The 13,820-nt window shown below is 47.3% G+C and overlaps 1 protein-coding gene across 3 annotated transcripts in view; it reads right to left on the bottom strand.

Moving 5' to 3' along the window:
* The window catches only part of PAK5 (p21 (RAC1) activated kinase 5), a 90,462-nt gene extending 79,568 nt beyond the window's left edge, over positions 1-10,894 (bottom strand). The window contains exons 1-2 of one of the 3 annotated variants that reach the window (XM_042789746.1): positions 10,833-10,885; positions 10,377-10,437 (exon numbers count right to left, since the gene is read on the bottom strand). The gene's annotated coding sequence lies outside the window, so the exon portion shown is untranslated. Of the gene's footprint in view, positions 1-5,531; positions 5,553-10,376; positions 10,438-10,832 lie in introns of those variants that run through there. The other 2 variants (XM_042789747.1, XM_042789748.1) reach the window with 2 other exon arrangements.
* Between the last annotated feature and the right edge of the window lie 2,926 nt (positions 10,895-13,820).

Here is a 13,820-nt window from a genome sequence, read left to right as displayed (position 1 = left end):
CTGCTGCACCATGCTCAATCTTGTGTATGAAACAAAATTATTAGAGCTGCCTGTATATGTAAAGGCTCAAAATTAAAAGTCAGCCAACTTGTACTGTTACTTGATTTTGGCTAGGTCTCACTTTCCCACTTGGCATCCTTACAATGTCTTTGGTAAAGACTAAGATAAGTCTTGATCATTGAGCAATTGTCTTTCATAAACACGTATGTTGTGTACATCAGAATTAATAATCCAGTTACCTGCTGTACATTTAATCTCTCGTGACTGTGCAAAGAACTTACCCAAGGTCTGCACAGGCCCTCAACCCCTGCATTTCAATCTGTACCTCACCCACCCTTAGAGCCTGCTACACATCAGCTCATCGTTCATGCTAGTGGCTTGTTTCCTCATCCATTCACACCATGTGCTTCCAAGGCTGGGTTTTACTGGCACAGATTCCCAAAGTGCCTTCCAGAGTACATACAATACTACTAAGAAAGCCATCGTGACAGATAATAGCGCTCTTATGCCAAGTACAAATTATCTTTAACTTGCTTTTACTTTTTCTGCAGTTCTGAAATATAACTAACTCCAGGTTCCCAATATCTGTCTTTAAGAGGTGCGGGAGTTGGGGAGAACCTCTCCTTGATTCATTAAGGTACTAATGTACACAGCTCTGTTTAAGGGCAGAAGTCCAATTTAATTCAACTATTTACGCTAAAACAGCTCAAGGAACTGATGATCCAGTTAATCCTTAGACTGAAATCTGGGACCGTACAATTGGAAAACCAGCATATTCCCCTGCGGACCAAGGCACAGACCTCTCTTGGCCTGTGTTAGCTGTGGGCAGCACCGATCGCTGCTGGCTGTCCAGGTCACGGGAGAGCTCTGCCCTGCCCTGCCAGTAAGCAGCTAACTCTCATTTCACCCAAAGAAACTGGGGAAAAAGCAGCATGGCCTTCACATGGCCTCGCTACAGATGGTAGCAAAGATTTACTAGCAAAGGGCAGTAGTGAAGTCTCCAACTTCTAAAATTTTATTACTACTACATAATATGCTATCATGCATTTACTAGCACGCTGTGAAGCACTGCCATAAATATTTAAACTGCAGTGACAAAGTAAGCGAGTTGTCAGTTGCTTCTGTGTTTCTGGTTTTTGCTGCTTGCTCTCTTGGGCCCACAATGAAGAAAGCATTGCTGTGCAGAAAATAAAAGCATTACACACGAACCGAACTGGACACACATACATGACTTCTAGTAAAGCAAAAGGGCCTTAAAACTTGTTATTAAAAAGTCCTTCTTAACCAGGGCCTCTTATGGTCATTATCAGCAAGCTTGTCATCAGCAAGGCTCCCCTCCTAGAACACTTGCCTGGCTGCATTAGTTATTACATTTGATAGCTTTATAGTATTATTTGAAGCTTGCTATTTACCTAGTTACACAAGACCCAGCAGCTTAGAGCCCACTCTCTGCCTGGGCCGCAAATCTCTGCAACTACCTCAAAAATAGCCCAGATTTTATGACCTGTTAAGCTTAATGATAAACCCTCGGATTTATGTTCCAGGCTAGTGAGCAATGGGAGATCAAGGGCTAAGCTTTGATTTATCTGCAGGCCAAGGGAGATTATTCCTACATTCCTATTTTTCTCATCATTTGCCATGATGATTGCAATGCTTTGCTATGACATCGTGGCAATTTTTAGTGTTATTTACACCAAAATCAGTATCACCCTTGCTCCCTTCACAGTGCTGGCACTGGTATTTCCTCTCCCACCAGGATGGGAACATTGCCGGAGTGGTTTTCCATCTTCTGCCCTGCCTGAGCAGCAACTCCTGCTACAGACATGCTAACTCCAGATCATTTTGGTGGCATGGAAGGCAACAGTTTTCAACCTGTAAATACTGTTGGAGGTGGGGAAATGGTCTGGGAAGGAAGGTTGTTCAGCTTTGCACCAGCTTCATACATTTGTGGTATGCCAGCACTGCCTGGAGTTGAGATAAATTCTGTTCCATGGTGCTTTAAATCCCAAACCATTAAAAAAACATCCAGTACTGTGGAGAGATGCTGCTCAGCATGGCCCAGTATTGGCTTTTATTATAAATCTCACTGCTTTAACAGTTTCTCTGAGAACCCCATGCCTCTGGAATCAGGGGATTCCAAGAAAATCTCCAATTTGCTCTCCAAATTTACTTTAAAAGGAAATAAAGAGAAAACTAAATGCCCTATATTACAGGCAAAAGTCTTGAGAAACAGTCCAGAAGGACCGCAGATGTTCATGCAACTCAGTTTCACACTTGCCTGGATTTAACACGCTTGTCATAATGCACATTTTAGAGACTGACCCAAGGCTGGTTACTGTCTTTAGCAAGGGCAGGTGGGTGCACCACGGAGCGACAGGGCAAGAGATTGAAAAAATGTTAAAGAATACCATGATATTACAAAGCTAATCACACCTTAAAGTTATTTTCTACAAAGATTATTACATCTATTTGACTAGGCTGTACAGGTATACTAATACTACTTATGTAACATTGTGAAGGGATGGAAAAAGTAAATACTAAAGGGCAAATTTTGAGTAGCTCAAATTTACTGAGGGAAGCAGATGCTTAATACAATAAAGGGAACTTGTCAGGGGAATGGTGTATTATCCAATCTTTGTCTTGATTGACAGCTTGACAGTCTTTCACCCATTAAAAAAAAAAAAAAGTCTTTAAAAAGCATTAGTTAGCAATTATCACCAATTTTCCCATTAAGTCCATGAAAAAAATAGTTGCAGTTTAATTTCTAGCTAAATCAGGACAGTTGACTATTTTTCTTTCTTATACAGAATTGGAAATTGAAGAGAAATAGCTAGATGGTGTTACATCAGTAAGAGAACAATACCAAAGAGCAAAGTAAACAGGAAGAGAAACTGTGTTAGAATAAAAACGGCGAAAGTAATGGAACAAAACCACCCAGAAACCCTTTAGCCCTCAGTTAAAGGTCTCTCATAAGTTGCAGCATCAGATTGTTGCACAAAAATATGTAACAAAGTACTGTGGACCAAGTCCTACCAGATGCTGAGGAAAAGGTCAAAATCTGTCTTCAAGCAAAAGCTTATAATAAATGAAAGCCACATAGGTACTGGGTTTTTCACCTTACACACAACCCCAGGGGTCTGTTACACTGGTGATGTCCAAATTTAGACTAGATTGCCCAAGAAGAAAGAAGTCCTGGCTTTAACTAGAGTTCATTATAGCAAACCTTTCTCTTGGAAGGAAGCAGCCCTACTGATTGGTGGCATATTCCATACTCCTCTCCCCAAAAAGAGGGGGGAAAAAAAAAAAAAAAATCTACTTATTGTTACCGTGTTAAGAGATAGTAAGTCACTTTTCAGCTGGCAACGCTCTGCATCAGTGTTTGAATTATTTACCTCATGCCTTGTACTTCTTAAGTACTTGAAAAACCCATACTTACTCTCCCTGTGAATCCTGACAGTGCTGAGAGCTGGTCCTCAAAGAAACTGGGTAGAGAAAGCACAGATGCGGGATGGATGTTGCATTTCTGGTAATTTCAGTACTGTATCTCTAATATAATGAAAAATAAGGGATGTGCCTTGCCTCAGTAAAGCATTTCTCTTGCTTTCCAGGACTGTGACTCAACCCTCACCTCCATCCAAGTGAAGGTTTCTTCTGTTTCACCCCTAGGAATAAATCCTCTGTGGCATACAAGGCACTGTGGTTTTGCACGTGTTTCCCTGGAGTGGTCTTTAGGGTACATATTACGCCACCTGCGTTAAGCTTAGCCCTATCATCAGTACTCAGTTTTGGCATGAGAGCTACTGGCAGCAACTAGTTTTATTCCTTGCCAACCCCTTCCAGTAGGACGGGGCTCTTTCCATCGAGTCACACGAATGCAATTATAGACATCCACACGTAAGATTTTTCTAATTTGTTTGCTTTTCTACTTCTCATCTTTCGTTTACCGTCCTAAAAATGTCAGAACTGAGAGCAAGAACTTAAAAGGCAATCACCACCTGCAACCATCATAGCAACACTAAACTATTTTGGCAGTCAGGCCTCTCTCAGCACATGCTTACAGGGCCTGTATCTCTCGTGCTGGGAAGATGCCATATATTCCCCGGCTTTAGGCCGTATCATTTCAAGCTCCTGCATAAAACATGGGAGAACCCAGAGATTTCCTAGAGCAGCTGATGGCTTAGATTACAGCTATCACCTTGGCACTGGAGCACTTTCCAGTAGCACACTACGCTTTACGTTTCCAACATAAAATCCCCAGCAATGCTGCTTCCCCAAACCCTACCAGCACACCCTACGGTGCGGATGGTGCCTCCCAACCAGCCACCCCACTAACAGCACCATGCTCCACAAACAACTTTTTCATTAATGCTTTTGTCTCCACTGCAGTTCAGCCATGGGGCTTTCTGCCCTCTGATTATTTTTTTCCCCTGTGACACAAAGCAGAAATAGGAAGAAGTTTTGCTATTCGGAAAAGAGGAATTCAGTGTGTGCAACAGAGACACAAATTAATGTACCATTATTCTTTCCTGCATGCTTCAAAATCTGGGATAGGGGCACAGCTCAGGGCATATTTACTTTGTGCTCACCTTGCCCTCATGGAAACCCTCCTACTTCTTCAGCCTAGAAAGTTAGCCTTTTCTATAAAACACAAAACCAAATACTCTCCAAAGCCTATGAGAAATGCAGCGAGTCTGTTGCCTTTGGGGTCTTTAACTCAAGGTAGAGAAAAGTTTAACAGATGTAAATCCAGGTTTCTGTGGAGAACACACATCTGCTTGAAAAAATAAAACCATTTAAGCATTCTAACATTTTACTTATATTTCACAGAGTTCAGTAACAACCCTTTTGAACAATATCTCATTTCTGTGTCCTTCAGTTGTATCCAAGAGCCTTTCTGTGAGTAATGCGTGAAAGACTGATGGAAAATATTTAAAATATATTTATTTACATGGCCTCAACAGCCCAACGAGGCATTAAGCATTGTTTTCGTAATCCTGCATAGTACCAAAAGCCTCCTGGGACAGACCAAGCCTTTTCAGCTCAAGACTGGATAGTTCTGCACCTTCAGGGAAAAAAAATAAAACTAAACACCTGAAAGTGCTTTTCAAAAGCAATTATGATAATCCCCCCCATTACCCATAGGGAAGTGGTGGCACACAGAGGTTAAATAACTTCTTGGAGGTGGCTCAGCAAGCAGCACAGCCTGGATTAGAGTCACAGTGCCTCCTGACTTCCAGCTCCACGCTCAGCCCAGCGCCTTAAATAGCTGCAGGGCAAGTAATTAGCTCTGTCCTCTGTGCATGCATCTAACTCCTGGAACAAGAAAGCTGGAGTTTAATTTAACGATACAAAAATTTCTCTCCTGGGATTCTCCATAGAAATCTTAAATTTTAACAACTATCACCTAAACAACCTGTATGAAGGCAGGGGGGAAAGCTGCTGTGCAGATTTTACTGCTACAAGTTTGGGAAGAGTGAATTATTCACGTGCAGCAGAGCATGTTGCAATAAAAGGTTTATAGGGGCTATTACCAGGATCATTCTTGGGGCATTTATTTGTTCCAGTTTTTGTTTGTTGGCATTTCTTCTGTCCTCTGTCACTAGGGATCTCTCCATGCTTCCCTTTCTGAGGTACCTTAACTGTTAGGAAAACAATGAAAGTTTTGCTAAGAGAAGGGTTCAGTGACATTGCACATTTTTACTTACATTGTTATTTTGCATTATTGTGTATTTCCACAGTGATGTCTGACACGTGTGGTCTTCCTCCATCAGAGGTGACTGTATGCCTACTTCCACTATTTCCTTGCCTATAGCTGCAGTATCTCTAGTACTTTTTCAGCTGCCTCCAGCAGGTAACAATAAATCTAAAACACAGTCGGTAAAAGGAAAATCTCTATTGCTATTTTTGGCATCCACATTCTTTGGCTTAACCTATTACTGGAAGAGCATTTTTGTTAAGCAAAATCAAAGCTCCCAGCCCTGTGACACCGGGGGAGCATGTCCTGCTGCAGGCAGAGCCGTTCGCTAGCAGCAAAGCCCAACGGCAGAGCCGGCGCACAGAGCAAAAGCCAGGATGGCCCAGAAGGAAAATGATGGGAGCCAGGATTTCTCTTTTGCTCTCCATCACTGTGTGCCCCTGAGCAAGTCACGCTGCTCCTCTCCTGCAAGTTTTGGCTATCCTCAACCTGGCACCTGGCATAGGCACAAAGATGATGGGTACACCTTGTGCCATAAGCCACCCAGGGTGTAAACACATCTTACTGCATGTCCTTATAGCCTCCAAGCCTACTAAGACCCCGATTTTGGTGGTTTGTGAGATATAAATATTAATTGGTATATACAGCTCATGTTTTAGTAAGAGCTTTGCTAGGGAATAAGAAAAGTCAGAAATAGGAAACAGGAGCCCAGCCCATAAAGGAAGAGCTAAAATTGATTCACACATTTTTGTTTTGTTGGTTTGATTTTAAAATATATTCAAGCTCTGTCTGCTCTGAAAAGTAATCACCTTTGTACTTCCACCAGATGTACCTTCCAACAGCAGTAGCACTCTTACATGGCCCAGGGGGGGGAAAAAAAAAAAATCAAAAGTTGGAAAAGACACAAAATAGCTGGCTTCATGTGTCGTGGCTGGCTCTGCATGATGCGACAGGAGCAGGCTGTTCTCGCGTCACTGCGCTCACAGGCACTAAATGGAAAGGGATAATCCTTGAACTTTGAAGGCGCAAGACTTGGCTCAAAGCTGACATTTTGTGCCAGGGCTGCAAGACGGCTGCTTTCACAGGCATGGCTGAACCACGCGAGAGCCAGGCGCTGCAGCAGGTCTTAGACCTGAAGCCCTGGCCACAGTCCTGCCCTCCAAGTTGTTTCTCCCCAGGAAAAAAAAAAAAAAAAAAAAAAAAAAAAAGGTAAACATTAATTTTGATGAAAAATATTTTGTTTTCTTGGTTGCGGTCCAAACAGCCATCCAAACACAGTGCTCAGCCCCACTGGGCTTGGTGACAGGCAGGAGGATGAAACACCAGCACAAGAGCAAGTCCTTGGTGAATCCCTGTGGCCTCATGGATTAAAGGCTTAAGTAGAGTTACCTGAACATTAAATATCATTAGAGTACACTGAAATTTGCTCTAAATGGTGCGGGGGGGGGGGGGGGGGGGGAGGTAGATGACCTCATAACTAACTGGAGTTTTGTCTGCAGCTTTTAATGCTTTCGAAACTTTCCAGTTTTCATCTCTTTTCCCTTGAGAATGAAGCTGACGCAGTTGTGCTGTGCATCACACGATGCTCAAACACACCTCATCGGCAGCTGAAGTTGACTTTAATGGGCGGGAAGTTGTCTCAAAAATATCAAGCTTTATATCTGGAGAGTAAGGAGATATCCTATGAAGCTCCTACCAATCAAGAGACAAACCCATATCAGACACGAAAGAAGCTACAAGGGAGGATGTCATAGGAACCGAGGTGCCTTTGGTTGTACCATCCATTTTTTGAGGAAATAGTTGTATAAAACACCTTTCATGCTTCAAATTGCTATTGAAAGTAGTAAGGTCATATGGTTTACTAGATTAGAATTAATGGGAAAAAATAATAAAGTAGAAGATGATAAAAAGTGTTTGCCCTGAGCGTGTGAGGGGTATCAACCATGTCAACTTTCCATCGTGGTGTTTCTGGTTTTATCTGGCTGCAGCCACTGACCATCCCACCCCGTTGGCAGAGGGTTTGCTCAGCTTTCACAAAAACCCGGGGAAACCTGGCCAAACCCTGCAGCAGACCCAACAGACCAACTCCACTGACTTCAAGAAGAAGAAAAGAGCCGACAGCCTCAGAAACTCCGCCAGAAGGGCCAAACAGTACCATGAGTCAGAGACACCAACATCAGCAGCAGGATATCCCAAGCAGGTATGTTAGCAAGAGGTTTTTTGTTTGAGCTTTATGCGCATTTCAGAAACTCTTCAGCTGTTGGTACCCACAAACACCTGTTAGCAGTTTCAATGCACGCCGCACGGCAGACTTCTGTCTGTAGCTTTTGCAAAGTAAACTGGTAAAACTGGAGTGAATTTATGTATTTGAACAAGTAGACACCAAACACTTCAGAGTCTTAACTGGAGCAGCTTCAAAGCAGTAATTGGATTTAAGTATCAAATGTGAAGGTGATCAGAAATGCAGGTGCTCTTCTGCTCCGTTTTTTCTGTTCTTTTTTCCATACCTCCCTGAAACAGCACAGTACCCTCCTGACAGATCTGTGCCAGTGTCACCTCTCAGGCTTCAGCCACATGAGCTGGAGTCCTCATTGAACTCAGCTTTGAACCCAAATGTCATGCCCCAACTAATGTCAAAAAGAAGTTTGCCTCCCCTATTTCAGTACCATATCTAGAGTCAGGGGTCATGCTGGTGAGATAAGGCAAAACTCATAACTGTTGTTATCTAGCACAGTGAGAAGTTTGTTCTTGGCTGACTGACAGCAGGAATTGACACTAGTTTTGTATTTCCCAACTAATAGTTGTGCAGTCATTTTCCCCAACACTTTACAAGAAATTTGCTTGTTACACATTTCCATTTTAGAATCAGCCATCATGATGCTGAGATTTCACTGAAGCCAAATACTCACCTACTCCGAGTATTTGTGATTAAGTTGTCCAAAAAAATAAGTCACTGGGAAGCAAACAGGGGTGCCAAACTAAGAAGGGAACTGAAAGAGCAAAGGGATTTGCTGAGTCTGGCTCTGCAGGGGATCACCAAGGGGAGTCACTGATGACTTGTAACAGGGTTCTCCGCAACAGGATTGTCATGGCTTCCTCTCTGTGCCAGTGCTTCTCTGCCCAGAAATAAGTACTCTGAGCCCCTCTGTTAAGTGCAGTTCAACAGTCTCTACAGCTGAATGGCACGCACGCACACAGTGACTAGGCAGCCCTCATTTCCTTAGAATAAGGTTAAAAACTGCAAAAGCAAGTAATAGCACATGGACTTTCTGCAGAAAGGGGACACAGGATTATGGCAGACTGGTCAGAAATCTTATGATGAAAATTAAACTCTGCTAGAAAGCGCAGTTTCACCTGGATTTGTAAAACTGCTGGAAGCAGGAGAAAGAATAAAGTTTAGTGTCAGCACTCCCAACGTAAGCGTGAGTCTTTTCCCCAGTTAAAACCATTTTTTAACTCAGTTTATCTCCAGTTAATATGTTTGACAGCACAAAAATGTAATTCCGCACTGAACAAAGACCTTCCATCAATCTGAAACGAGCTACCACCAAAAAACCTTGACTAAACCACATAAACAGCCAGTCAGCCAAACCGCAAGGAGTAACTCCCAAAGCTTCACCCGGCGCAGCAGCAGCTCCGGCCCCGTGCTGCAGGGTCCCTCCATCCCCACCCGCAAACCCGGAGAGCAGCTGCTCACCGTGGGGGGATCAACACGCTGCTGACCACCCTGCAGCACGAACAGCACCGCTTCAGCAGGAAGGCACGAGCAAAGCAAAGGGCCATTTTGTGAGCCTCAAATCGAAACAGGAAAGCTTCCACAGGTTCTGCTCAACCTCGCTCCCGGGGGGGCACTGGTGGCCAGGGAGCCCCACAAGTGACCCCAAGCCCACCCTCCGCACTGGAAACAGCACCCACAGCAGACAAGCCCAAGCCATTCCCCAACGCCTCCAGATGCATCCTCCACGCAACAAGAGGTCCGTCCCCAACAGCAGCAGCGATACTCACAGCCATCAATCCCGGCTTTCCGGCAGGGCAGGGGAGCCTGGCTCCCTACTTTAGTCCTAAGCAGCGTTATTTAAAGTTTTGCGGTACAATAAAGGGAATAAATTAGGAGCGATGATTCCCTAAGTGCTGTCTGGGCAACAGAGACCAGAGAGATCTGTCTCGACATAGGTACCAACTCTCCTCCCTCATCTCACAAATGCTAAAGCGTCTAAAAAAAAAATTATAAAATGAACAGAATGGCTACCAGCAGGGTGGTCTCACTGCCGGCCCCTCCTGAGTTGGTGGGAATCTTTAATGGCAATGACAGCCCATTTGGTCTAACACTGATTATTTGGGAATAAAAAAAAAAAAAAAAAAATTCCATTGTTTCTTTATGTTAACAGACAGCTGGTGTGTAACAAAGAGGAAGAAAGGCAGCCTGCGAGCTGCTGGTAGGTTGGTAAGAAATTCTCAAGGTCTGATCGATACCAAGAAAAAAAGCACCTCTCCTCTGGTCTGAGGCTCGAGCGTTATTCAAGCACGGCTGTCACTGTGCCGCTCATTTTCTTTAGCTAGGATGATCTGAGGCTAAGAACGGAGTCGATCGCAGGCATTTCTAACCCTTTAGAGGCAAAAAAAGAGCAAGCAGATGTATACAGGAGCATTTCCAGGAGCGGCTGTACATCTCTCTGGGTACCTGTTTTCTGGGTGAAACCCAAAAGCACATGATATTCACAGAAAGTTGGGAGCAACTTCTCCTGGAAAAAAAAAAACCTGACAAAAATCAAAATTTTTTTTTTCTTTTTTTTTTTTTGTAAAAAAAAAAAAAAAAAAGCACTGCTGGGGGAAACCCCGGCAAGGTATTTAAAGCAGAATCACCTACGCCGACCCTCGGGAAGGCTCCCCGCAGAGCAGCCCGGGAGCCCGCGGCTCTCCCGGCGCCAGCCCCCCCCGCGCCCCGCACAGGTGCCGAAGGGGATGCCCGGGCCGGGCCGGGCCTTTGTCTCCCGCCCCGCCGAGGCGGGCACCGGCTGCTCCGGGGAGCGCCGCGCCCGCCCGCCCGCCCGCGGCCCCGCAAGGTCGAGCCTCTGCCCGCGTCCCCCCCCCCTCACCCCGCCTCGGCAGCCGCCGCGCCCCGCTCCGCCGCCCCTACCTCGGCGGCCGCCGCCGTCACGCCGCCCCCAGCGCCATGTTCCCGCGCCGGCTACATCCGGGCCGCCGCCCCTCAGCCCCGCGCCCCTCAGCCCCGCAGGTGCCGCCGCCGCCGCGCGCCGAGCCCGGGCGGGGCGCGGCCCCGCCCCCCGCACCGGCAGCACCGCCCCGCCCCGCCCCGCGCGGGGCCCGCGCGCGCTGCTCGCGATGCGTTGGGGGGGGGGGGGGCGGCGCGTGAGGAGAGGGAGCGCGCGCCGGCCCTCGGCATCTGTCGGGAGGCTTTGTCCGTCTGTCCCGCCGCCCCCCCACACGCACACACACCCCCCGAACCCTGCACCCACCCACCCACGCGTGTATGCGCCAGCCAGTGCACCCACCCACCCGCCCACCCGCCCACAGAGCCACAGAATGGTTTGGGTTGGAAGGGACCTTAAAGCCCCTCCAGTGCCCCCCCCTGCCCCGGGCAGGGCCCCCTTCCCCCAGCCCAGGGGGCTCCCAGCCCCGTCCAACCTGGCCTGGAACCCTTCCAGGGAGGGGGCACCCACAGCTGCTCTGGGCACCCTGGGCCAGCGCCTCACCCCCCGCACAGGGAAGGATTTCTGCCTTAGAGCTCACCCAAATCCACCCTCTTTCAGTTTAAAACGGTTACCCTCATCCTACCCTCACACCCCCTGACCAACAGTCCCCCCCCACCTCCCCTGCCCCCCCTTTAAGCCCTGGGAGGCCGCTCGAAGGTCCCCCCGGAGCCTTCTCTTCTCCAGGCTGAACCCCCCCAACTCTCTCAGCCCGGCCCCCCAGGGGAGCTGCTCCAGCCCCCCCAGCATCTCCGTGGCCTCCTCTGGCCCCGCTCGAGCAGCTCCGGGTCCTTCTGCTGTTGGGGGCCCCCGAGCTGGCCCCAGCACTGCAGGGGGGTTATCACAAGAGCGGAGCAGAGGGGGAGAATCCCCTCCCTGGCCCTGCTGCCCCCCCTGCTCTGGCTGCAGCCCAAGACATGGTTGGCTTTTTGGGCTATGAGCACACATTGCTGGCTCACGGTCAGTTTTTCATCCACTAATATTCCCGAGTCCTTCTCCGCAGGGCTGCTCTCCATCCACTCCTCTCCCAGCCTGGATCTGTGCTGGGGATTGCCCCGACCCACGGGCAGGACTTGCCCTTGGCCTTGTTGAACTCCATGAGGTTTGCCCGGGCCCCCCTCTCCAGCCTGCCCAGGTCCCTCTGGATGCCACCCCTGCCCTCCCGCGTGTCAGCTGCACCACACAGCTCGGGGTCGTGGGTCAGCTTGCTGAGGGTGCACTCGATCCCACTGTCCATGTCGTCAACAAAGACGTTAAACTGTGTTGGTCCCAACACCAACTTGTCACTGCTCTCCACTTGGACATCGAGCCGTTGACCTTAAATCTTTGAGTGTGACCACTGAGCCGATTCCTTATCCACCGAGCGGTCCATCCACCAAATCCATGTCTTTCCAATTTAGAGACAAGGATGTTGTATGGAACAGTGTCAAATGCTTTGCCTAAGTCCAGGTAGATGATGTCAGTTGCTCTTCCCTTACCCACCAGCGCTGTAACCCCGTTGTAGAAGGCCACCAAATTGGTCAGACACAACTTGCCCTTAGTGAAGCCATGTTGGCTGGCCCCAATCCCCTCTGTTGTTTTCCATGTGCCCTAGCACAGTTTCGATGCACCGACCCATCCATCCATCCACACCTGTACCAACCAATGCACCCATGCACCCACCCATGTACTCATACACCCCCATATCACCCACCCATGCACGCACCAACCCATGCTCCCATATATCCAGCCACCTGCACCCCAGTTTATGCACCCAGCCACTCGCCTGTGCACCAATCCATGCTCCCATCCACACCCCATCTCATCCACCCATCCACCCACACGCCCACCCATATACTCATCCACCCACATGCCCATGCATCCACTCACCCACTTCCTTCTGCACTTGGACCTCAGTTATTTTTTATATATATATTAAAATATTTTATACAAAGAACTGTGCTGGCATGTTTTGTTACCCGTAAGCTCTCCCCGAGCAATGGCCAGGGGCTGGGAACAAATCTGCTTAAGGCGAGCAACGGAAGGAAGCAATCGGAGAAGTACAACAGCCAAACCCCGTATATCCCGTGTAATTTGGGTGTATTACCACCAGCAATTTGTGACTGTCTCTGAAAGCTGCTCTAAGCCTACCTTTTTATGTAACGTTCCACAAGGAAGATTAAGGTTGCCTTTAATAAAGGTACGTATTGGTCCTTCCACATGCTAAATCGGGAGGGAGATGGTGGTGTGTTCTTATGGATGACCATAAACCAGCTCTGCCAGGAAACACCAAACACAGACAGAAAAGGGCTTTTTAGAGCCACCTGCAGCAGAAGATCCCTGGAAAGAAAAGATCCGAAGCTGGTTTCACTGATAACAGCCCTGCATGGGAGAGGGGCGAGCTCATACTTAACGATGTCAAATTAAATGTCGTTTCTAGTTTCTTTGATGCACATCTGCATTAAAACGCACTCATGTGGCAGGAGCAGAGAGGATCTGCCAGGAACAGCTTGAAGATAAGGGTCTGCATTGGAGCTGCGTGGGGCAGCCTTGCTGGGATGGGCAGAGGGAGGTGCAAAAACTGAGGCTCTCATGGCACTCAGGCGCTCACCCCAGGTCTCAACAAGTTTCTGTGTGTACGAAAACACCTACATTAACAATGACAACAAAGAAATCCATCAGAAATGTGCTCTTCCATTACCCATAATATTTGCTTCCACCTTATTTTCTTTACTTTCCCCTCAGTCACTGCTCTACCTAATGCTGTGAGATGAAACAAGTTCCCTTTGGTCTTGACAGCATGTGGGTTTTGGTGTTTGCTGTGATGGCAAAGCACCTGCTCTGGCAGAAAAAGAAACTTCCACAAAAAATCACAAGAACAGGCTAAAACTTTAACTTAAAGAAAAAAAAAAAATAAATAAAACCAAACCCAACAA

Source organism: Tyto alba, unplaced genomic scaffold (assembly GCF_018691265.1).
Source record: "Tyto alba isolate M040663 unplaced genomic scaffold, T.alba_DEE_v4.0 Super-Scaffold_16, whole genome shotgun sequence".
Classification (NCBI taxonomy): Eukaryota; Metazoa; Chordata; class Aves; order Strigiformes; family Tytonidae; genus Tyto; species Tyto alba.
Note: the sequence above shows the minus strand (reverse complement) of the source record. Positions and strands in the feature narration are given on the sequence as shown.